The 24,440-nt window shown below is 39.3% G+C and overlaps 1 protein-coding gene across 3 annotated transcripts in view; it reads left to right on the top strand.

Annotated features, from left to right (window-relative positions):
- LOC135199314 (uncharacterized) overlaps positions 1-24,440 on the top strand; it is a 246,646-nt gene that overhangs the window by 5,168 nt on the left and 217,038 nt on the right. The window contains exon 2 of one of the 3 annotated variants that reach the window (XM_064227224.1): positions 4,766-4,808. The gene's annotated coding sequence lies outside the window, so the exon portion shown is untranslated. Of the gene's footprint in view, positions 1-4,691; positions 4,809-24,440 lie in introns of those variants that run through there. The other 2 variants (XM_064227223.1, XM_064227226.1) reach the window with 2 other exon arrangements.

Raw genomic sequence — 24,440 nt, 5'->3', positions numbered from 1 at the left:
CATAATCTGTAGGAGATACATTTTTTTCCCCATTATTCGATATTTCTTTCCTTGCCCAACTCATCTGTATGACCTACATTTTTTTTACATTCTTCGATACATATTTTCCAGGTACTAGTTATCCGCTAGGATAACTAGTACCTGGAACGGACCTTGCCCGACCTTCCTCGACCCTTCAGTCTGTTCCTGCTTCTCAGCCAGTTCAGTGCTTCATCATAACTACCATGTCTTCTTCTGCCGAGAATTTGTCGTGTTCCGCGCACGTGTCGTTCGCTGCCGCCGTTCCCGTCACGCTGGAAGACATATACATTTTGTGTCAAGACGAACGATCCCTAGTTGTTATTTGTTGAAAACAAATTCCCCTTGTTCAGTCATCTCGGAAAACAACCGTCCCGCAAGAAAGAAAAAAAAATCCTCTACCCAGAAGATTTGAACAACTCGGATTTCTCTTATTAAGTTCTATATTTCTGGACGACTAGCAACATCTCAAGGTAAGGTTATCAATGTAAATGCACGTTATTTTAATTATTTTGCCAAAATTAAGCACGCCATTGTTATTTCCGCTTTGCTGAAGTCAGGCACGCTCAACACATCCGAACATTCACGTTCGCTAGAAGTCCACGTGTTCGAACGCAGTCCATGTGTTCGAGCAAACAACGTGGCCTTGACTTTAACCAATGTATTCTCGGAAATATTCATTTTGTTTAGTTATCAGTAAGGATATACGGGTGCCAGCCATATTTATGGACAATTATATTGGTTAGATATTTATAATTGTTAACTACTACACAGGGGGGTCAGGGGGGCGCCCCGAGCGCCCAGGTAAGGACATGCAGACTATTTGGTTAGGTCGGTTCCTTTGTAGGTACACTGGTAGTCTTACTCACTTGTTGTATTTACTATACTGGGGGGTCCAGCCCCCCCCGGCAGTAAGGACGTGACTAACTATAAGGTTAGGTTGTTCCCTTTGGTAAGTACCAATCAGGTTAATTATACGATAGGGGGGGTCCAGGGGGGCGAAGCACGGAGGTAAGGGGCACGCGCCCTAATTTGGTTAGGTTGGTTAGTTGGTTACGATCACCGGAGCTCCTACAGTTTAGTTGGAACAGGAGCTCTTACAGTTTAGTTTGGAACGGGAGCTCCTACAGTTTAGTTGGAACGGGAGCTCATACAGTTTGTACACTGGTTTTTTTTGTTTTTGCTAGGGTTTCGTGGTTTTTAGTGTTCATTGCCGTCGTTTGGTTAGCCTAACACAACGGGGGACGGGGACACCCTCCTACATTTTTGTTGTTACGTGAGCTCCTACAGTTTAGTTGGCAACGGGTTTCGTCTGCTAGGGTTTTGTTTGTTGTTCTTTTCGTGTTCATGTCGTCATCTGGGTTTCCCCCCACAACCAAAAACCCGGTTTCCAATGTGGCTCCCCCCTACCGTTTTCATTTACTCGCATGTATCCCCTCTCCCAAAAACCCCGGTTCCCAAAAAGGGTCCCCAATTCCCCCCCCCCCCCCATCGTTTTTATAGGTTTCGGGGTTTTTAAACGGGCGCCAAAAACAAAGCGTCCGCCATCTTGTTTGTATTGCTCCGCCGATTCATAGCAGACAAAAACCCGTGGTCAACTGAACTGTAAGTTGACCGGACCGTGTAACACCATTTTGCCCGGTCCGTAATCTCCCTCGCCAAGGTAAGTAGTTCTCGCAGATGACCCGCAGCCTACCAACCCGACCCCAGCCGACAAACCCGAACCCAACCCACAGGAACCGAACCCGAACATGCATCAACATGAAAGCCGATTCTCTTCGATATTTTTAATCTTGCCCAACTAATCTTTAGGACCTCCAATTTAATTTACAGTATTCTATATTTTCACCCATGCCCAACTGAAATGTAAGAGCTCCATTTTTTCCCTTCGTTATTCTATTTTTTTTCCCATGCTTGCCCAACTAATTTGCAGGAGTTCCATTTTTTTTTTTCATTATTCGATATTTTGACTCTTGCCCACGATAGTTTTACCCGTGCCAACATAATCTGTAGGAGATACATTTTTTTCCCCATTATTCGATATTCTTTCCTTGCCCAACTCATCTGTATGACCTACATTTTTTTACATTCTTCGATACATATTTTCCAGGTACTAGTTATCCGCTAGGATAACTAGTACCTGGAACGGACCTTGCCCGACCTTCCTCGACCCTTCAGTCTGTTCCCTGCTTCTCAGCCAGTTCAGTGCTTCATCATAACTACCATGTCTTCTTCTGCCGAGAATTTTGTCGTGTTCCGCGCACGTGGCGTTCGCTGCCGCCGTTCCCGTCACGCTGGAAGACATATACATTTTGTGTCAAGACGAACGATCCCTAGTTAGTTATTTGTTGAAAACAAATTCCCCTTGTTCAGTCATCTCGGAAACAACCGTCGCCAAGAAAGAAAAAAAAAATCCTCTACCAGAAGATTTGAACAACTCGGATTTCTCTTATTAAGTTCTATATTTCTGGACGACTAGCAACATCTCCAAGTAAGGTTATCAATGTAAATGCACGTTATTTTAATTATTTTGCAAAAATTAAGCACGCCATTGTTATTTCCGCTTTGCTGAAGCAGCACGCTCAACACATCCAAACATTCACGTTCGCTAGAATCCACGTGTTCGAACGCAGTCCATGTGTTCGAGCAAACAACGTTGGCCTTGACTTTAACCAATGTATTCTCGGAAATATTCATTTTGTTTAGTATCAGTAAGGATATACGGGTGCCAGCCATATTTATGGACAAGTTATATGGTTAGATATTTATAATTGTTAACTTACTACACAGGGGGGTCCAGGGGGGCGAAGCCCCCCGGCCAGGGTAAGGACATGCAGACTAGTTTGGTTGAGGTCGGTTCCTTTGGTTAGGTAGCAATCACTGTTAATATACTATACTGGGGGGTCCAGCCCCCCCGGCCAGGTAAGGACGTGGAGACTAACTATGGTTAGGTTGGTTCCTTTGGTTAGGTACCAATCACTTAATATACATACTGGGGGGTCCAGGGGGCGAAGCCCCCCGCCAGGTAAGGGCACGCGGCCTAAGTTTGGTTAGGTTGGTTCGTTTGGTTACGATCACCGGAGCTCCTACCAGTTTAGTTGGAACAGGAGCTCTTACAGTTTAGTTGGAACAGGAGCTCCTACAGTTTTAGTTGGAACGGGAGCTAACAGTTTAGTTGGCCACTGTTTTTTTGCTAGGTTTCGTGTTTTTAGTGTTCATTGCCGTCGTTTGGTTAGCCTAACACAACGGGGGACGGGACCTCCTACATTTTTTGTTGTTACGTGAGCTCCTACAGTTAGTTGGCAACGGGTTTCGTCTGCTAGGGTTTTGTTGTTTTTCGTGTTCATTGTCGTCATCTGGGTTTCCCCCCACCCAAAAACCCCGGTTTCCCAATGGCTCCCCCTTACCGTTTTCATTTACTCGCATGTACTCCCCCACCCAAAAACCCCGGTTCCCAAAGGGTCCCCCATTATCGTTTTTATAGGTTCGGGTTTTTAAACCGGGCGCCAAAACAAAGCGTCCGCCATCTTGTTTGTATTGCTCCGCCGATTCCATAGCAGACGAAACCCGTGGTCAACTGAACTGTAAGCGCTCCGTACTTTCTATTTCCTCCTTAAGCAATGGGAAACATCGAAAACAACTTCCAAATCTATATCAAAGTTTACCATAAAAATAGTAATAAAAAACGGTGCCGTTTTCTTCTTCATTTCCTTGGATAACTAATACATTGTTGCGGGTCCTTCACGCAAATAAAGGAAGCAGAAATAAAACGATTACAAATATTAGAAAATAAGGTGCCAGGAGAAAATAGGAAGAGTGAGAAAGGAGGAGATAATGGACTTCTAAAACACAATACAAGAATACTCGAAAATGGATAGGAATTATAAATGGAGGACAATAATTGACCTACGCTATACTTTGCAAGAAAGAATTATGTCTGGGCATGCAAAAAAAAAAAAACTTTGGAGGATGGGTGAGAGAATAAAGCAAAATAACTTGGAAATGGATAATAATTAATGAAAGGACAGAGCAAAATGAACATTAGAGAAAAGAACATATATAGCTAAGATTGGAGGGAAGTTTCGATACCGCTTTGTAAGACTAAAGCACTAACTTCATAGCCTAAGGTGACGCAGGATTTATTGTCTGTTTTTGAGAGAGAGAGAGAGAGAGAGAGAGAGAGAGAGAGAGAGAGAGAGAGAGAGAGAAAGGTGGGCGCGTGAGCATCTTGCCGGCAGATATTTTGTAGAGAGGTTAATCATTAGCAAATATATCAACAGCCGTATTTATTTACCGAGAGTAATACTGTCTTTGAAACCTTCCAAGAATCAACGAATTTATTCCCAATAACGAAATAAGAAAAAAAGACCCCCCCAAAAATAAAAACCTTATTAAAAAATCCAACGAGAAAATAAAACCAACTCAACCAGACAGCGGACCGCCTCCACATACATAAGAGCCACCACCATCATCATGTGACCTCCGACGCCGATATCCAAGATGGCGGACGCATGTGACTTCAACAACATGTGACCTGTTAGGCAGGTAGTGATCTCCCAGTCATTCACTCAGTCAGTTAGGTGGCTGTCTCCCGCGCTCGGCGTACGTACGGTCGTAAAACTGCCTCCACAGAGACAGAGAGAGTCGTGCTTTCGGTCGTTCACGTGCATTGATTGGCGTGCTATTCATAGCGGGGTTTGGAAAAAAATAAAAATAATAAATAAGTGTTCATTTTTCTGTTACATTTTCCGACGGCTGGGTGTTACTACACAAAAGCTACGCGTCTCAAGGTAAGTTGCGTATACTGTTATTATTGTCATTAATACTTGGATACAAGAATAGAGGAAATTCATATCGATTGTCCAAGTTCATGGCACACTTAGATTGGATATATATATATTATATATATATATATATATATATATATATATATTTATATATATATATATATATATATATATATATATATATATTATATATATATATATATATATATATATATATATATATATATATATATATACACATTCCAATAACGAAAAAAAGACCAAATAACCCTTTTAACAAATATATGAGCAATCAATTTACCTATCCAGTAGAAAAAGACCTCGTATGTCATCTATTCCTTACATTTTTACCTATTCATTTATCAATTTTTTTTTAATTTGTTCTTTCTTATCTCATAACTGATCTCTTCTCTTCTCTCTGTATATCCTGGTAACCTTCTGTCGAACAAACACCTTTAATATTCTTTGGAAGCTCCGCTTTGAAGTCCGCGGCTCTGTGTGCTGGAGATCTTGCCTCCTCAATATGATAAGGGTTGTTCGTCATCTTCTGAACTAATAATAATAATAATAATAATAATAAATAAATAATAATAATAATAATAATAATAATAATAATACATAATAATAATAACTTATACTGTATATCAGAGACTGGATTTTGTCCTGCAAAAAGTTTTATTCACGTCAGATAATTGGGGGCCTTCATGAGTCTCCAATGGCTGGAGAGAGGAAGAGAGATAGAGCTAGAGAGGATAGAGAGAGAGATATTTAAATTAAGAAATTATCCAGAAATTATCAAAAATTTAAGTTTAATATATATATCTATTAATATATATTATTAATTCTTATAATATAAATATTATACTATATATATATATATGAATATACACTTACACATGTTATATTTTATTCGTATTGTATACCTAAGTATAAGATTCCTACCTCCTACTTTTTTTACCAGATTCCTAATACGTAGGTATCCTTAACTAGGCGACAATGGCCCTCCTTCCTAAACTTCTCGGAATTGATGAAACTTTTTTTTTTTGGACAACAACACTCCTCACTACAAAATCTTAAGATCCAAAACGCAAGAAATATGAGGTCATTCTGTTCTGATGGTCCAGTAGCTGGAATCGAACTCGCATTAAGAAAGTTTCAGAACTCAGTCACGTTGACGACCTGAAACCACGAGAAGATCCATGGTGGCAAAATTACCATCATATTTGTTGCGTTTGGATCTCAATGGCTTTGCATTGATGAGACGTGTCCAGAACTTTGGATAAATTCGATAGGTATATATATATAATATTCTATATATAGATTATATATATCTATATATTATTTATATGTATAATCTTAATCAAAAGGAGCCCACTTAAAAACGCTAAAATTTTAGAGAAAAAGAAAATACTATATTTCAGAGACTGCGGTGTCCTCCCTTTAGGTAGATGAATGAGAAAAGTTACAGAAAACAGGTGGTATTTATACCAACGAAGGTATAAATACCACAGGTCAAGCCAATCATTGATAGTGACCCAAATTGGCTTAACTGTGGAATGGATTCTCTTTGGTATAAATACCACCTTTTGTTGTTACCTTTTCTCATTCATCTACCTAAAAGAAGAGACGCAGTCCTCTGAAATATAGTATTTTTCTCTCTATATTTTGGCGTTTTTATGGGCTCCTTTTTTATAGAATGGAATTCTGTCGTAACAGGAATCTATTTAATATCGCAGTTATATATATATATATATATATATAATATTATGTAATGTATATATATATTACTATTATTTATAATCACACATTTATTCTTTTACCAACGAGAGTTAAAAATTCTATTCCCTACGGCAGAGACCTAAAAAAATACAATTTTTATTTTTTCAAGGTCTAGTTTTACAATTCATAGCTAACCTTTGTAGTGACTGAAATACAAATGCAACGCATTGCATCGGCACTGTCTGGTCTCGTCAGTGGCCTGAATGGGTGACCACAGAAGTTTAAAAAATGGCAGGCGATGGGTAACGTTGCTTCAAAGGTCCGTGTCCCGCTCAAGGAGTTGGTTCTCCAAACCGAAGGACGGACCAATATCGAAAAGGTTTGAAGCAAACTGACAAAAGGCCTTAGATCCAAAACGCAAGAAATATTGCGGTCATTCATTGATGGTCCAAGTAGCTGAATCGGAACTCGCCATAGAAAGTTTCAGAACTCAGTGCACGTTGACGACCTGAACCAGCGGAAGAAGATCAGGTGGAACAAATTACCTCATCTTTGTTGCGTTTGGATCTAAAGGAGCTTTCTGCATTGACGAGCGGTGTCCAGAACTTTTGGATAAATTCGATAGGTTATATTCTATATATATATATATTATATCGTAATATATATTATATACTATATATATATATAGTATATGTATTATATATGTATAATTTCTCTGAATAAAGGAGCCCCGTAAAAAGGAACGCTAAAATTTAGAGCAGAAAATACGTAATTTTCAGAAGACTGCTGTCTTCCCCTTTCCCTTTTAGGTAAAGCTGAATGATAAAAGTTACAGAAAAGGGTGTTTTAATACCAAGAGGTAATAAAATATCCACAGTTAAGCCAATCATTGAGAGTGGCCCAAATTGGCTTAAACTGGGTGGATAGATCTCTTGGTATCAATACCGCCTTTTCCTGTAACTTTTCTCATTCATCTACCTAAAGAAAGGAGAACGCTAGTTCTCTGGAAATATACGTATTTTTCTCTCTATATTTTGGCGTTTATTTTGGGTCGAGGGAGTTTTTAGCTGGTTTTCTTCCTTTTTATTTATGATGGGAATTCTGTCCGTAAACAGAATTTTCTTTATACCGAGTTTATATATATCTTATATATATATCTGTATATATATATTATGTAATAATATATTATTCACAACCTTTATTTTTTCTTTACCAACGAAGAGTTAAAAATTCTATTCCATAACGCAGGCCTAAAAATACAATTTTTATTTTCAAGGTCTATTTACCAATTTCATAGCTACCTGTTAAAGTTATGGAAACTTACAATGCAACGAATGCAGGCACTGGTCTGGTCTTAGGTCAGTGCCTGAATGGGGTGACCAAAGAAGTTAAAAAAGCAGCGATGGGTTAAGTTGCTTCAAGGTCGTCCGCTCAAGGAGTTGGGTTCTCCAAACCAAAGACAGGACTACCCATACGAAACGGTTGTCAACAACTGACAAACAACAGCCTTAGATCCAAAACGCCAAGAAACTAATGAGGTCCATTCTGAATGTCCAGTAGCTGGAATCGAACTCGCATAGAAACGTTTCCAGAACTCAGTCACGACTTGACGGACCTGAACCCCACGAAGATACTGGTGGGCAAAAATTATTACCTCCATATTTGTTGCGTTTGGATTCTCAAGGCTTTTGCATTTGACGAGCGTGTCCAAGAACTTTGGATAAATTCGATAGGTCTATATTTATAATATATCTATAATGTATAATATTATTATATATTATTATATATATTATTATTATATGTGTATAATCTTAATAAAAGGAGCCCATAAAAACGACTAAAAAATTTTAGAGAGAAAATACTATATTTCAGAGACTGCTGTCCTCTCCCGTTTAGGTATATGAATGAAAAAGAGATTTTACAGAAAAGGTGGTATTTTAATACCAAGAGGTATAAATACCGACCAGGTAAAGCCAATCATTTGAGAGTGACCCAAATTGGGCTTAACGTGTGGATGGATCTCTTGGTATAAATACCACCTTTTTCTGTAACTTTTTCTCATTCATAATCTACCTAAAGAGAGAGACAGCAGTCCTCTGAAATATAGTATTTTTCTCTCTATATTTTGGCGTTTTTTATGGGTCCACTTTTATTAGATGGAATTCCCTGTCGTAACAGAATCTTTATACCTCAGCTTTATATATTATATATATATATATATATGTGAGATATATATATATATTATGATTATATTATATATATATATATAATCCACGTTTATTTTTCTTTAACCAACGTGAGTTAAAAATTCTATTCCCTACGCAGCCTAAAAATCCAATTTTTTATTTTCAAGGTCTATTTACAACGTTCATAGCTACCTTGTAGTAACTGAAATTACAATGCAAACGGAATGCAGGCACTTGTCTGGTCTAGTCCAGTGCCCGGAATGGGTGACCATAAGGTTAAAAAAGGCAGCGATGGGGTAAGTTTGCTTTCAAGGTTCCGTTCCCTCTCAAGGAGTTTGGTTCTCCAAACCAGAACGGACTAACCAATATAAAACGAAAGGTTTGAACAAACTGACAAATTCATTGATTAGAGCAAACGTTGCTGAGCTGGAACAACCGCTGGATCAACAACAACCGAGACCCGCCTTCTGAATCAACAACGAGTTTGGCTAGCGCCTGGAAGGGGTTACCCTGTAAACAGTAACCGAGAACGTTATAAGATCAGCAAATTGGTGCCAACCACTGGGTTTTTGGGCCACGACCCTTGGAATGGGTTTTATCAATAAAAAAAAAAATCCACTGACCTGCAAAATCTTTCAGTGTGAACACTTGGGGGCCCAAACAAATTGCATGCCTTTGGGTCACCATGAGACATGAATAACGCAACTCTGAGAAGAGAGAGAGAGAGTAAGAGGAGAGAGAGAGATGATAGAAAGAGGAGAGAGAGAGAGAGCTATTCACCAAACACTAATTACCCACAAAAAGACCCCGAGATGAAATGGAGGCTTTCTGCCTGCCTGCTTTGGGGGGGGAACATCCAGTAATAGCGGCCAAACAAAGACCAAAGCCCGTTTTGTTTTCCTAATTAATAACGAGAAAACATTATTCATTTCAGGTGTCCTCTTCACGCTCATGGGTCGGTGGGGGGGTGGGGGGGGGGGTGGGGGGGGGTGTCCGGGGTGGAGAAGTTTGGGAAAGGAACAGTTTTAAACCGTCCTCATGGACGTGACTAATGGGGGCCCACTGTTGGCTTTTTTATTTCCGAAATTTTCACAGTGAGCATCCATCGATCAAGAGTAACTAGAAGAGTCGAAGGAACTATACTGAAATAAAAGACAAAATAATTAACGTAAGGTGAAGGTAAGGAATAACAGAAAGTTAAAAAATGCAGGGAAATGCAGACATTCCATCAAAAAGGACATCAGGAATTACGCAGTTTTAATACTTACCATACATAACCATGCATACATACTACCATATGTAATAATTTAAATTTATATATATTATATCTATATTATAATATAATATATATATACATATATTATATATTTAATAAACATTTACTCACAGAGTAATCTTTAACAAGAACCTCGCAAAACCCGCCTGGAAGCTGTTTTGAGTACGTAAACAAAAACAGGAACCTTCGGTTTAATCTATCAAAACATGGTTTAAAATAACTTTCCTTAAAGAGGCGGAGGTTTTAATTTTTAATTCGCCTTTTAACGATTGTCAGGGTCTATTTCATGACCGTCCTTCTCTGTTCGGGTGGCATGATTTTTTTTTATAACCATACCACGAAAGTGCGAAGAAAAGTTGCCGCTGGTAGTGGGTGAAGTTGAATGGTTATTGGAGATGGTGGGATAAGATAATAATAATAATTAAAACTAATAATAATAATGTAATAATGAAAATAAATAAAATAATAATAAAATTAATAATAAAACTAAATGCTGAAGTAGCTCCAGGACTGCATTGCAAAGAAGAATTGTGCTCCTAGAAACATCTGGAACATAGTAAGAAAAGTGATGGACTCCTAACAAGGAGGCAGGATGCAACCCGGAAACCCCACACTATGAAGTACTACCCTCAGTCGAATTGGAGGACTGTGATAGCCAGGCCCCCCCCCCCCCCCCCCCCCGCCCCCCCCCCCCCCCCCCCCCCCCAAAAAAAAAAAAAAAAAAAAAAAATATTAATATTTATTTATATAATAATATAATGAATGTAAAAAATAAGTAATAATAATAGTTAATAATAATGAATAATAATAAATACTAATAATTAATAATAATGATAATGATAAAAATGAAGTCCATCCACCTGACCGAGATTTAGTCTTTTTCTCTGAACCGTTTCAAAAATACAAATCAATTCCAAGACACGTGGGGCGAAGTTTGCTTGTTGACTGATTAAATGGGCGAATGGGCGTTTGGGTGAATACCTCAGTGGGTGGAGGATGACCAACTGGGTGAAAGACTGTGCAGATGATCTGGATGAGCGGGTGAATGACATCCCTTGGATGACTATGATCCGAATCAAGCTATTTTTCAGGTAGTTAGAGACGAGGGCTGTCATTTGGACAGGTAATAGACAAACAAGTTTCATGAATGGAAAGCGAGACAGGATACCTTCTTCCAGGTGTCATAATTGGCAGGACAGCGACGTCACGTTTCTGAACGTGAGAGTAAGCTAATAATAATAATAAAATAATAGTTTGCTCAAAAGTGATGGGTACCAGTTCCGAGTTTCTTTACATGGGAGTTGTCAAAAGTATCATTAAAATAATCCTCTAAGGACCGGTATGTGGATATGATGGGAGGAGCGTAGAGAGGAGATAGAGAGAGAGAGAGGGAGAGAGACGAGAAGAGAGAGAGAGTTTACAAGGTATTAGGATGTCTCAAAGACTTGTTATGTAAATACCTAAGAGGAAGACCTTCAATGGCGCCTCACTTAATCTCTATGAACAGGTTTTGTTTGCTGGTTCAAACTTTCAGTGTCCTCAATGGATTTATGTCTGGCTTTTTTTAAATTTTTAAACTTTTTTTTTTTTTCCCTTTCCACAACTAAGAGAGAGATAGAGAGAGATAGAGATAGAGGAGGAAGCAAGAAGAGAGAGATATGTAGTTGGCGGTTTTGGGGGAAAGGTGTGCAATTACTATATGGGGAAAGAAGCCGTCTGATTGGCAGATATCGTTTTCAACTGCCTCGAGGAATTTATTATTCCTACATTGAAAATCAGGATACGAGCTAGAATTCTTATAACGCTGTACTGCAATCATCCTAACTACTAATTCTGCTCGAAGGAAGAGAAGAGATGAGAGAGAGAGAAGGAGATAGAGGAGAGAAGAGAGAGAGAGAGGAGAGAGAGAGAGATAGAGAGAGAGAGAGAGAGACTAGCCTGTTTATGATGCCTATTGCCGTTTTGTAGTCCTTAACTGACATGGGTCTGATTGTTTACGCGTCCTTTCTCTCTCCATTTATTAAACTGGATATTTCCTACCCTGAAACTCCACTATATGTATCTCTCTCTTCTCTGTTTTTCTCTTTCAACCAAAAGAGACCAACAACTTCCGTCGTCGACAAGGCAAAATTCAAATTAGTCCTTTTTCCGTTTCCCTTCTTATGCTGAAGGCAAGGATCGTAAAATGTTTCTCCAGACACACATGCGACCGATTAGTATTATCTCTCAGTTCTGGCAAAGATACTAATCAGATAACAAGTTATTTCTTTCCTCTCGTTTATATCAGTAGGCTAGTGCCACCGTATCCTTGAACGCCTCTGCGCAGAATGAGGAACCTCTTGTTTGTTTACTGATGTCCAGTATATGCCATTACCTCCCATATCTTTGCAGAACGTAAGGCTATAAAAACAAATCTCTTGATTACAAACCATACACCACGCACAACCTGAATGTTTTTTCCCGTTTAAAATAAGTTCGGGGGGGGGATAATTCCAAGTAATTTTAATTAAAATAATGAACACGTTTAAAGTAACCACTAGGCTGATCTCTAAGTGCCATTGGTGAAAAGCCTAATTTCTAAGGAGTTTTTCAATGAAACTAAACATTTAAGTTTTTTTATTTATCACGTTCATTCTCTTGTTTTTCATTGCGGGTTTACGTGGTGGAAATGGAAATGAAATTATTCTCTAGTGGTTACCTTTGAAAATTACTAGCAGCCCTAATAACATTTAAATTCAGCACTGGACAAACTATTTTATTTAAGGCGTTACTTTGTTTCTATTTCCTCCCTTAAGCAATGGGAAACATCGAAAAAACAACTTCCAAAATCTATATCAAAGTTTACCATAAAAACATAGTAATAAAAAACGGTGCCGTTTCTTCGTTCATTTGTCCTTTCCTTGGATAACTAAATACATTGTTGCGGGTCCTTCACAGCAAATAAAGGAAGCAGTAAATAAAACGATTACAAAGTATTAGAAAATAAGGTGCCCAGGAGTAAAATAGGAAGGTGTGAAAAGGAGGTGAGATAATTGGACTTCCTAAACACAAGAACATACAAGAATACTCGAAAACTGGATAGGTAATTAATAAATGGTAGGACAATAATTGGACCCTACTACGCTAATACTTTGCAAGAAAGAATTAATTTGTCCTGGGCCATGAAAAAAAAAAAAATAAAACTTTGGGGCGGATGGGTGAGAGGAATACTAAAGCCAAAATAACTTGGAAAATTGGATAATAACTTAGTGAAAGGACAGAGCAAAATGAACATTAGAGAAAAGAACCATATATAGCTAAGATTGGGAGGGAAGTTTTCGATACCGCTTTGGTGTAAGTCTTAAAGCACTAAACTTCATAGCCTAAAACGGTGACAGCAGGTATTTATTGTCTGTTTTTTGTTGAGAGAGAGGAGAGAGCGAGAGAGAGAGGAGAGAGATAGGAGGAAGAGAGATAGAGAGGAAGGAGGAGATAGAGAGAATAAGCGTGAACATATATGGGGAAGAAAGAAAGCCAGATCTGAGGATAAAGATCGACTTACTTGGAGGGATAAGTGTGAGATGAAGAGAGCTTAAGAAGTGCCGTTCCAAAGACTAGTTAGTACACTTGATACCTCAACTTGAGTATATTTTTATTATTGTGATAAATCTACGTAATGTTATGAAAATCTAACTAAATTCATAAAAAAAATAAAAGTGGCTGAAAATATTACGTAAAATCATCCAAGAATTTCTTGAGTAGAGGATTTAAAAATAAGTAAAATATATAATTACAATGCGTTTTGATTTAGGCATATGATCATCTCGTGAAGGCAAAACTTATACCATGATACAAGGCGAAATAGGGAAGTTATTTCTCTCTCTCTCTCTCTCTCTCTCTCTCTCTCTCTCTCTCTCTCTCTCTCTCATGGTTTTCATCCATGATACAGCAATTAATAGACATAAATGTCAGTGTCTTGACTGATTGTTTGTTCGTATGGTGTTTTTACGTTGTATGGAACCAGTGGTTATTCAGCAACGGAACCAACGGCTTTAACGTTGACCTTTCGAATCTACGTTCCGGAGTAGGGGAAACTTTTATCACCTAATAATACACACATCTCTAACTCCTCAATGGAATGCCCGAGAATTGAACTCGCGGCCACAGAGTTGGTAGGCCAAGTCAGTGTCTTGAGTCTTTTTTCCTATATCCTATCAGCTCCTTTATGGCGATTTAGACGTCGTCCCCACGTTGCCAAATGTACTTCTCTGGAGTTCTAAAGGCCTCGGCTTAACCTGCAAAAGATCACAGGAGTTTGTTGCAAGCGGTAATGAATCCCAGAGCAGTACTTAAGCCAACGAAGTATGAACAGTGTTTTTCTGAAACTTGCAACAGACCTAAGGAGTCAGTCAGTAGGGGGAAAGAGGCACTGTGTTTTGAGGGGTGTTTTGGGGTTTAAAATTTATTAAATCAGTGTTTGCGACGAAAAAGGAGATCAGAGTGACCTATTTCCTACCTATTAGTTGTGGAGCAACTGCTTCCATACGAGAGACTAATTTAAGGTGCATAAGACTGAGTAATGTTTCTCCCTCTCTCTCTTTTTCTCTCTCGTAAACACAATGATTTGTTACTTTACATAAGAAATCCTTAAATAATAATAATAATAATTATTATTATTAAAGTAACTCAAGTTCAAAAACCTCTTTAAGATTAATAATAATAATAACTAATTAATATAATAAAGAATAATAATAATAATAATAATAATAATAATATAAGTAATCAACAAAAAGAGGCATGATTCAGTAGCAAAAGTCCCTCCACTGGTAGCCTGTACAAAGAAACATCAGACTACCATTGCAGTAATAAGAGCGGTACGAAACCAACCAACCTGAAGGAGTGATAGAAAACGATACAGGCAAAGGATCCTTTGGGGACTATGTTATCAGAACTGATATGTGATACGTGGCAAATATACCAGACGTTGACGTTGGTTGACAAAATCGAAGAAGAAATCTCATTCATTGAATGCCGCAATAACCGCATGGGAACCCAGAAGTTGAAAGAAGAAGAGAGGGAAAAAAGAAAATGGATGGTATCAAGACAATGAAAATAAAAGAAATGAAGAAAGATATGGGATATGCCCAGTGGAAATTGTAACCCATAAGTCACATGGAATACTAGCACGATCTCAAGACTCCCTGAAAAGGCAATCTTAGAAAAACGTAGAGGCTAAATTAAGCTCCATGTACTCATGCAGAAGAGTGATGGACTTCCTAAGGAGGCAGGGTGCAAACCTCCGGAAACCCCCACTACTAAAATAACCACCCAGTCGGAATTGGGAGACTGTGATAGAGGCGCACAAAGAAAAAAAATTAATAGAAAAATTTGTCCTTGGTCAACATACAAAAGGGCAAAGTAACCATGGACTGAAGGAAATAAAGCCCCTCAATATGGGAACATCAAACACATAGGACTAGAACTATGATAACAAAATTATTCTGGGAATGAATGAAATGTGAATAGCTATAAACACTAATATGTGAAGGACACGAACCCACAGTAATCAGATACAGGCGCACGGAATAGTTTGAAATGGACGAAGGCAGCACTCAGCAATCAGAGCCAGAAACACTAGGAAACAATGTTACAGTAACACAAAGCACTACACCCCAAGAGCAAATGCGGCACAGACTATACATGCACGAAGGAAGGAAGGGAGGAGGTAAGGATACTAAAGCATAGAGGACTGCATCAACATCGAGAACAGAGCTCTGGGTGGCAATATCTTGAAAACCACCAGTGTAAGAACGAGTGGCTCAAGAGTGCATGGGAAGGACCGCGATAAAAAGTAGACCGAAGACTCAGAAATATACAGAGACAGGATAATGACAAACAAGAACAAGGAAGGAATGGCATAACAAACCAATGCAATCGGACAATACATGAGACCAGACTCAAAGAACTGGCAACAACGATACCATGAAAATGGCTACTAGCTTAAGGGGAAGCTCAAAGGAAAGGAAACAGAAGGAATTGATAAACAGCCGGGCACAAGATCAGGCCCCCTAAGAACCAGATATGTTTGCATAAAACGTTAGATGGAAATAACATCTCACCCATATGGCAGGAAGTGCAATACGAAAAACGGAGACCATAAACCCACAATAGCAAGCGAATGTACCTGGCACTTGCAACAGAACCAGTATCAAAAAGAGGGCATGAAATTTCGAGTGGCAAAAGGCCCCCCTCCACTGGTAGCCTTGTGCCAAGAAACGTCAGGCTTCCTTGTCAAGTAATAAGTGGTACGAGCAACCACCCTGAAGGAGTGAATAGAAAACGATCACGCAAAGATGACCTGTTCCGAACGATTAACGTAATAGCGAATACGTGCCAACTATACCGTACGTGACGTTTCATTATGAAATAAAACCCACTAAAGAAAGTTATCACTTCATGATTTGTCGCAAGATACCATGGGACCACTTTGGAGTTTGAAGTAGAAAGAGCAAGAAAAAGTGATTAAGTACCTAACCAAGGCCTGGAAAATGGAGATATAAAGGAATATTGGGATATTGCCAGTTGAATTGTACCCATAATCATATGGAACACTAGGAGGCACGATCCCAAGATCCTTGAAAAGGAACCTGGGAAATCTAGATGCCGAAGTAGCTCCATGACTCATGCAGCGGAGTGTGCTACTAGAAACAGAGCAGAGAGAGGGATCATAAGGTGTTGACTTCCTAATGGAGGCTAGGGATCAAGCAAACCCGGAACCCCACAACTTAACAAAAACCACCCAGTCGAATAGGCGGTAGACATTAATAATAACTTGAAGAAGAAGAAAAGAAGGAAGGAAGGAAGAAGACGAATAAGGAAGGGAATAGGACAAATAAAGAAAAAGAAAAATAAGAAGTAAAAGAAAAAAAGAAAAAAGAAAAAAAATGGAGAAGACGAAAAGAAGGAAGAAGACGGAGAAGTAAAAAGAGAAGAATAATGGAGAATGGGAAGAAACCCCCGCAACGCAAACTTCAGAAATATTCAGAACCAAACTGACAAGTTGGCCCCTGAGCAAAGAGCCCACCCAACTGGGCACTCAAGGGCGTCATCTTAACACCAGCGCCCCTTTGTTTTTGTCTTTGTCCTGTTCTCATCACTGAAGCTATAATCATCCTCTTATTTCTTCGCCTAACAGGATTCTCACTTCTCTTTTGCTCTCTGCGAAGAAATTCACAATGTCGTGAAAAACAGTTTGTGTAATAAAAATCGACAATTATAAAGTACATTACTAAGCAAATTACAAAAGCAAAGACTTTCGAACACCTTTCCTCATCATCATCAATAACAACAACAACAACAACAACCAACAACAACTAACTAACAACAACAATAATAATAATAATAACTAATAATAATAATGCTAATAATAATAATAATAATAATAATAACATTGTGAGGGAGAATCGAGCAGGTTCTCGAAAGCTCTCGTAAAAATTCTATATTTTCAATATATATTTATACTGACCCCAATGCGATTCTTTACAAATAATAATAATAACAATAACAACGGAATGAATTTAAGACTGAAGTTACAGCAAATAATGCCTTAACATATAAATAAAAAAAAGCACTACAACAGAAAATTTATGCAATTACAGACACTCCCATTCTGGAATTATCATAAACCAGCGTGATCCCGTGTGCTAACTAGGCTCTTTTTTTTTTTTTTTTTTTTCCCCCCCTCAAGGTGGTTCGTAACCCTTACATAATCTAGAGGGGTTAAGACGGCCTCTCACGTCAATTATCATTCACATATATTATCTTTTTAAAGTAAGGAAAAATAAAGCTCTTGAATTCATGTAAACGAGAAGCTGTGGACAGCAATGAGCACCATTAGTGTGTTGGGAAAACCTTGTAACATCATAAGAGCTGCCGTCAATTCGTTGGTTGTCTATATTGGGACATATTTTAGCTCAAATATCATAAATTCTGATTGGTTTGCTTTAACAGGTTCCTTAACAGCAACTTGTTTTCCCTTTCCCTCACTCGGGGAGTAAGCCTACAATCTACTTCGCTGTTGTTTGTTGTTGTTGATGGTGGGGGGGGGGGGGGGGGGTGGGGGGGGGCGGGCTAGGAAAAGTATATGGGAAAGCCTAAAATGGGCTGGAAAAAGTGTTTCGCGTCGAGTTAAAGATACAGGAATTTTTGGGTAGGATATTCATGATTTATTTATTAGAATAAAAATGTAAAAATAATTGATGTGTATGTTAAACAATACAGAACAATTGTCTCTGATGAAATATAGCATATTTATTCTAATTTTCGTTGTTGAAACAACGCTCTATTTGACCGTATACTTTAACACGCTCCCGAGTAAGCTGGCGGTGGGATCACGCCTCGTCTCAGGGGCGTGAAAGTGCAAGAAAGGTCACTTGACCCAAAGATTGTGACTGGAGATTTTCTGTGTGCCAAGTGTCACGGGTATCGGGTATCCTTCGTGGTCTGATGGATCGGTTTCTATGATAAGTTTGTCCTAGTGAAGACCAGAGCCGACGTTGGTTCACTTGAGCCATTTTGGGGACTAGATCTGGAAGCTGGAAATCTGTTGGTGGAAAGCTACAGACAGACTGGATCTTTGATTTGATTCATAGAGATTTTTGGCATTATGCCAAGCACTGGAACCTATGAGGCCATTCAGCGCTGAAACGGAAACTGACAGTAAAAGGTTAGAAGGGTGGTAAACCTCAGAGCAGCTGCACTACGATAGGAAAGGGTGGAAAGTGAAATGGAAGAAAGAGAATACGAACGAAGGTACAGTAAAAGGAACGAAAGTAGTTGCAGCTAGGGGCCCAAAGAAGGGACGCTGCAAAGAACCTTAGAGTAATGCCTACATTGCACCGCATAAGGTGCACTGACGGTACTACCCTCTTACGAGGGACTAGATGTCGGTCTGAATGCAGATTCGCATGAAAGGACCAATGGGAAAACATCATTATGCTTTCGACTGATCCCTAGTCGGGTTGCCGTTTTCATTGAGCCGTTTAATTTTTTTGTTTGTTTCAATAAACCTCGGTGTTAACCAGTGAAAAAGCAGATTCAGCCAAACGCCCGAATGGAGAGGAATTCGGAAAGCATCCGCCTATGGTCTGACTTCCCAACTTCTCCGCCATAACCGAAGTGACAGCGTTGAAGGCATCTTTAGAGCCTCAAGTGTAAAGAGCTGCGCTTCATCTCGACTCTTTCCCTCGACCCAATTTTCAAACGTCGACTTGAGAAGGCAACCAGGGCAGAATGTACTAAGGGCTAGAAGGCCCTCTCATGCAAATGAGAGACTTAAACGAGAGAGAGAGAGAGAGAGAGAGAGAGAGAGAGAGAGAGAGAGAGAGAGAGAGAGAGGCGGTGGTCTTTTCGCTCCCTTTTTAAAAGCCTTTTCCCGCCCCCTTTTTTGCTCTTTTATCTCAAAGCGACGTGTTGATAACGAAAAGCGGATTAACTTCAATGTCTTAAGGCCACGAACTTGTATTCAAGGCGTGGGGGCGGTCCACAAGTACCTCCCACTGCTAGGAGTCACGAAAGAAAAAGAAATAAAAAAGATATTTTTTGTCAAACTTAGGTATGTCCGGGCGCAACCTTGTCAGCAAAACAAGGGCTTTAAACGCTTTAAGCTTATTTTTCAACACAAAGTTACGGAAATGACCTCCAAGTTAAAAAGAATTAATAATAATAATAAAAAACAAAGACTTTGACTGACGCTAGAATCTGGTGCTTACGTCTCCTAAAGTTATTTTTCAACCAAACGTTACGGAAATTACCTGCAAGTTAAAAGAATAGAATAATAATAATAATAATAATAATAATAATAATAATAATAATAATAATAATAATAAAAACAAAGACTTTGACTGACACTAGAATCCGGTGCTTGCGTCCCCATCTGTCCATCAACGTCAACGGAAGAAGAAGAAGAGGAAGAAGAAGAAGAACAAGAAGAAGAAAAATCAGGGCTGAGGACGAATGTAAACAGCGCTGAACTGTGACTAGGGAAAACGAGCTTACGCTTTGATGATGATGAAAGCGTGACTCGTGGATTCTCCAGTAGGAAAATGCTTGCAGAAGAGATTTAATAATATGACAAAGAGAAAATCTAGCACAGACTTGACGAATACTGTTATAGACGTCTAGGAGGAGATTTGACAGCAAGGATTCGTCGTAATATGGAGTCAACAAAACGCCGACATATAAAATACATAACAAAAACCAGGACAATCAATAATAACACTTAGCTCAGACAAGATACGACATAAAAACCAGTTCCATAACACGTCCGCGCACGACCTGCAACACGAGGAATGTTATTACACGAGGACTGGCGTCGTCAAAGCGATCGTCGAAATGATAAGCATTTCACACAAAAACGAATAGAGATCGTGAAGCAGAGTAAGTGATTTGAATCAGGAGCTAACGTCAACAGATTCTGCACGTTCTTAGTTTTAAATTTCTTTTTATTGAAGAGATCGTTTTTTTTATATCTAATTTGCAGTTTATCAAGATTTAAAAAGACGACTTATGACGAACGTTAATTCTGTTTTAAAAACGGCACACTTTTCAAACATAGATTCTTAAAAATGTGGATTTGAAGAAGCTTTATTAAAGAAATCGCTCTCATATTTACTTGACAGTTTAACAAGACTTAAAATAACGCCTTATTACGCACTTTGCGACAATTTCACTTTTTTAAAAACAGCGAACTTTTCAAACGTTTTTTTGTTTGTCTGTAAGGTGTTTTTACGCTGCATAGAACCAGTAAGGTTATTCAGCAACGGGACCAACGGCTTTACGTGACTTCCGAACCACATCGAGAGTGAACTTCTACCACCACAAATACATATCTCTCACTCCTCAATGGCTTTTCAAAAGTAGACATTCTGAAAAATGTAGTTTTTAAACAGAAATCGTCTCGTAAATTAGAACCACTTTCCATTTCAAAGAAGAAAAAAGAATAAAGAACGAATATTCACCCATTTTCAAATCTTTAGCATACCGAAGTTAAAAGAATAAAAAAATAGGAATTCCTTTGGATATTTTCGCGTTCTTCTGTGTCGGTAGATAAGTCAAGGTCCCTGTCGACGCTTAATACCGATTCAATGATATGTCAGAAGAACGCGACGCCAAAGAGATGCAATATAGAGATGACAAACGCTCACAGGGGTCCATATATTTGCACAGAGAGAGAGAGAGGAGAGAGAGAGAGAGAGAGAGAGAGAGAAATGTACGACCCATCTCGTACCTTGATTAAACCACTGATCTCTCCATAGCTGCGCAGTGCCGCTCAAGATAATAAGAATGGAGTGCGCAGGACAGACTATAGAGCGCCCCCATCCATATGCAATGGCTGGCATGTACAGGTACAGGTAGAGAGAGAGAGATACAGGTACAGATAGGACACGGAGAAAAAGGTATGTCGGTGCGCAGGTGCAAATCGTCTTGTTCTTAAAGAGTAAGGAGTCAACAATCGACACTTGGAGTTCTGGCCTCATTGTGTGACCCACTGCCAATTTCACTAGACGTATTTACAAAGGTCTGTTTCCCCGAATGACTTGACCAGCTCATTTACAAGATGGTGGCGGAGAGGCCACTGTAACTTATTTCAGGAGACTGTCTCCCACTTTGTCTGAGCCGTCAAAATGACAGACGCTATACAATTTTGCAAAGCTGGGAGACACACGCGGATAGGATGTCTAGCAAGATGGAAAAGGAAACGAAACAGGAGAGATACAGGACAAATGACCGAAGGAACACATGGGGAGGAAGAATATGATGGAATATAGAATTTTGGCCAATGGTCAAGCGCTGGGACCTATGAGGTGATTCAGTTCTGTAACGGAAATTGACGGTAAAATGGTTTGAACGGTTACAGAAGGAAAACTTCAAAGCAGTTGTATTATGAATTAACTGTTAGGAGAGGGTTGAGGAAAGTTAAGATGGAAGAAAGAGAATATGAACGGAGGTACAGTAAAAAGTACAGACAGAAGGGGAAGAGAATAAAGCACATTCAGGAAATGTGCATCACCTGTTGACTCTGAAGTTCGTAATTTTTACCAGAATCAGTATCCACAGGCTTCTTCCACCAGGGACCAAATGAAGCGTCACAAATACGCCTAATTTAACACTTGAGGTCCCAAACGCTTGATTTATATCCCGTAGTCATTCAGCCAAAGAGCCGAGTCACATTCCACGATTCGGGTGGACTAGGACCTAAAATTTTCTCTTGTGACATCTTGTGAAAGCTTGGAAAAGACAATTAGATAAAACTGAACAACTAAAAAAAAAAAAAAAAAAAAAAAAAAAAAAAAACAAAAAAAAAATACAAACAAACACACGCACAAAGCCAGAAAGAAAGTGACCTCAGAAGACGCCACAAAGATCCTGTTTTCCTGCTTACAGTGACCCTCGCAAGGTAATCGGTAAGCGGTCAAGAAATAAAGACGTCTGTCTTCTGTCAAATGGTTCTTGGAGATTCTGTAATCCTTTCCACGCGTGCGAGGAAGATTTAACAAGATAGAGGTTGGTAGGAGAGAGAGAGAGAGAGAGAGAGAGAGAGAGAGAGAGAGAGAGAGAGAGAGAGAGAGAGAGATACGTTTCCTCGCCGCGAGAGACTCGATTTTTTAGATGTGAAAATCTTGGAATGTTTTGTTTATCAACCTTTGGATAATCTTTTCTATCCGAGTGTTTTGTCTGGGAAATAATACCTGCCGGTGCTTGTGTGAAAGCTGCAATTTCTTACATGGTAATATAAATGTTTTAATATTATCATTATTATTATTATTATTTTTTTTTTTTTGCTCTATCACAGTCCTCCAATTCGACTGGGTGGTATTTATAGTGTGGGGTTCCGGGTTGCATCCTGCCTCCTTAGGAGTCCATCACTTTTCTTACTATGTGCGCCGTTTCTAGGATCACACTCTTCTGCATGAGTCCTGGAGCTACTTCAGCCTCTAGTTTTTCTAGATTCCTTTTCAGGGATCTTGGGATCGTGCCTAGTGCTCCTATGATTATGGGTACGATTTCACTGGCATATCCCATATCCTTCTTATTTCTTTTTATTTTCAGATCTGATACTTATCCATTTTTTTCCCTCTCTTTCTCTTCAACTGGTGGTGTCCCATGGTATTGCGACATCAATGAGTGATACTTTCTTCTTGACTTGTCAATCAACGTCACGTCCTGGTCTGTTTGCACGTATCCACCCTATCCGTCCTGATACCATAGTCCCAGAGAGATCTTTGCCTGATCGTTTTCTATCACTCCCTCAGGTTGGTGCTCGTACCACTTATTACTGCAAGGTAGCTGATGTTTCTTGCACAGGCTCCAGTGGAGGACTTTTGCCACTGAATCATGCCTCTTTTTGTACTGGTTCTGTGCAAGTGCCGGGCATTCGCTTGCTATGTGGTTTATGGTTTCATTTTTCGTATTGCACTTCCTACATATGGGAGAGATATTATTTCCATCTATCGTTCTTTGAACATATCTGGTTCTTAGGGCCTGATCTTGTGCCGCTGTTATCATTCCTTCAGTTTCCTTCTTTATCTCTCCCCTCTGTAGCCATTGCCATGTGTCATCGCTGGCTAGTTCTTTAGTCTGTCTGCATGTATTGTCCGTGCATTGGTTTGTTGTGCCAGTCCTCTGTTCTGTCTGTCATTCTCCTGTCTCTGTATATTTCTGGGTCTTCGTCTACTTTTATTAGTCCTTCTTCCCATGCACTCTTTAGCCACTCGTCTTCACTGATTTTCAGATATTGTCCCAGTGCTCTGTTCTCGGTGTTGACGCAGTCCTCTATACTTAGTAGTCCTCTCCCTCCTTCCTTTCGTGTTATGTAATAGTCTGTCCGTATTTGCTCTTGGGTGTAGTGCTTTGGTGTATTGTCTATATGTTTCCTGGTTTTTCTGATCTATGCTGCGGAGTTCTGCCTTCGTCCATTCCACTATTCCTGCGCTGTATCTGATTACTGGCACTGCCCATGTGTTTATGGCTTTTATCATATTTCCGGCGTTGAGTTTTGACTTGAGTATCGCCTTGAGTCTCTGCATGTATTCTTTCCTGATCGTGTCCTTCATCTCATGGTGTTTTATATCCCCTCCTTCCATTATTCCCAGGTATTTGTATCCTGTCTCATCTATGTGTTTTGATGTTGCTCCCATCTGGTAGCTTTATTCCCTTCAGTTCTCGTTACTGTGCCTTTTTGTATGTTGACTAAGGCGGCATTTTTTTCTATTCCAAACTCCATCCTGATGTCCCCAGATACAATCCTTACAGTTTGGATTAGGGTATCTATTTCCTTGATGCTCTTACCATACAGCTTGATGTCGTCCATGAACATCAGATGGTTGATTCTGTTGCCTCTTTTCTTGAGTTGGTAGCCGGCATTAATCTTCTGTAGTACTTTTGTCATGGGAATCATGGCTACTACGAAGAGTA

This window comes from Macrobrachium nipponense, chromosome 25, assembly GCF_015104395.2.
Source record: "Macrobrachium nipponense isolate FS-2020 chromosome 25, ASM1510439v2, whole genome shotgun sequence".
NCBI classification, from domain to species: Eukaryota; Metazoa; Arthropoda; class Malacostraca; order Decapoda; family Palaemonidae; genus Macrobrachium; species Macrobrachium nipponense.
Note: the sequence above shows the minus strand (reverse complement) of the source record. Positions and strands in the feature narration are given on the sequence as shown.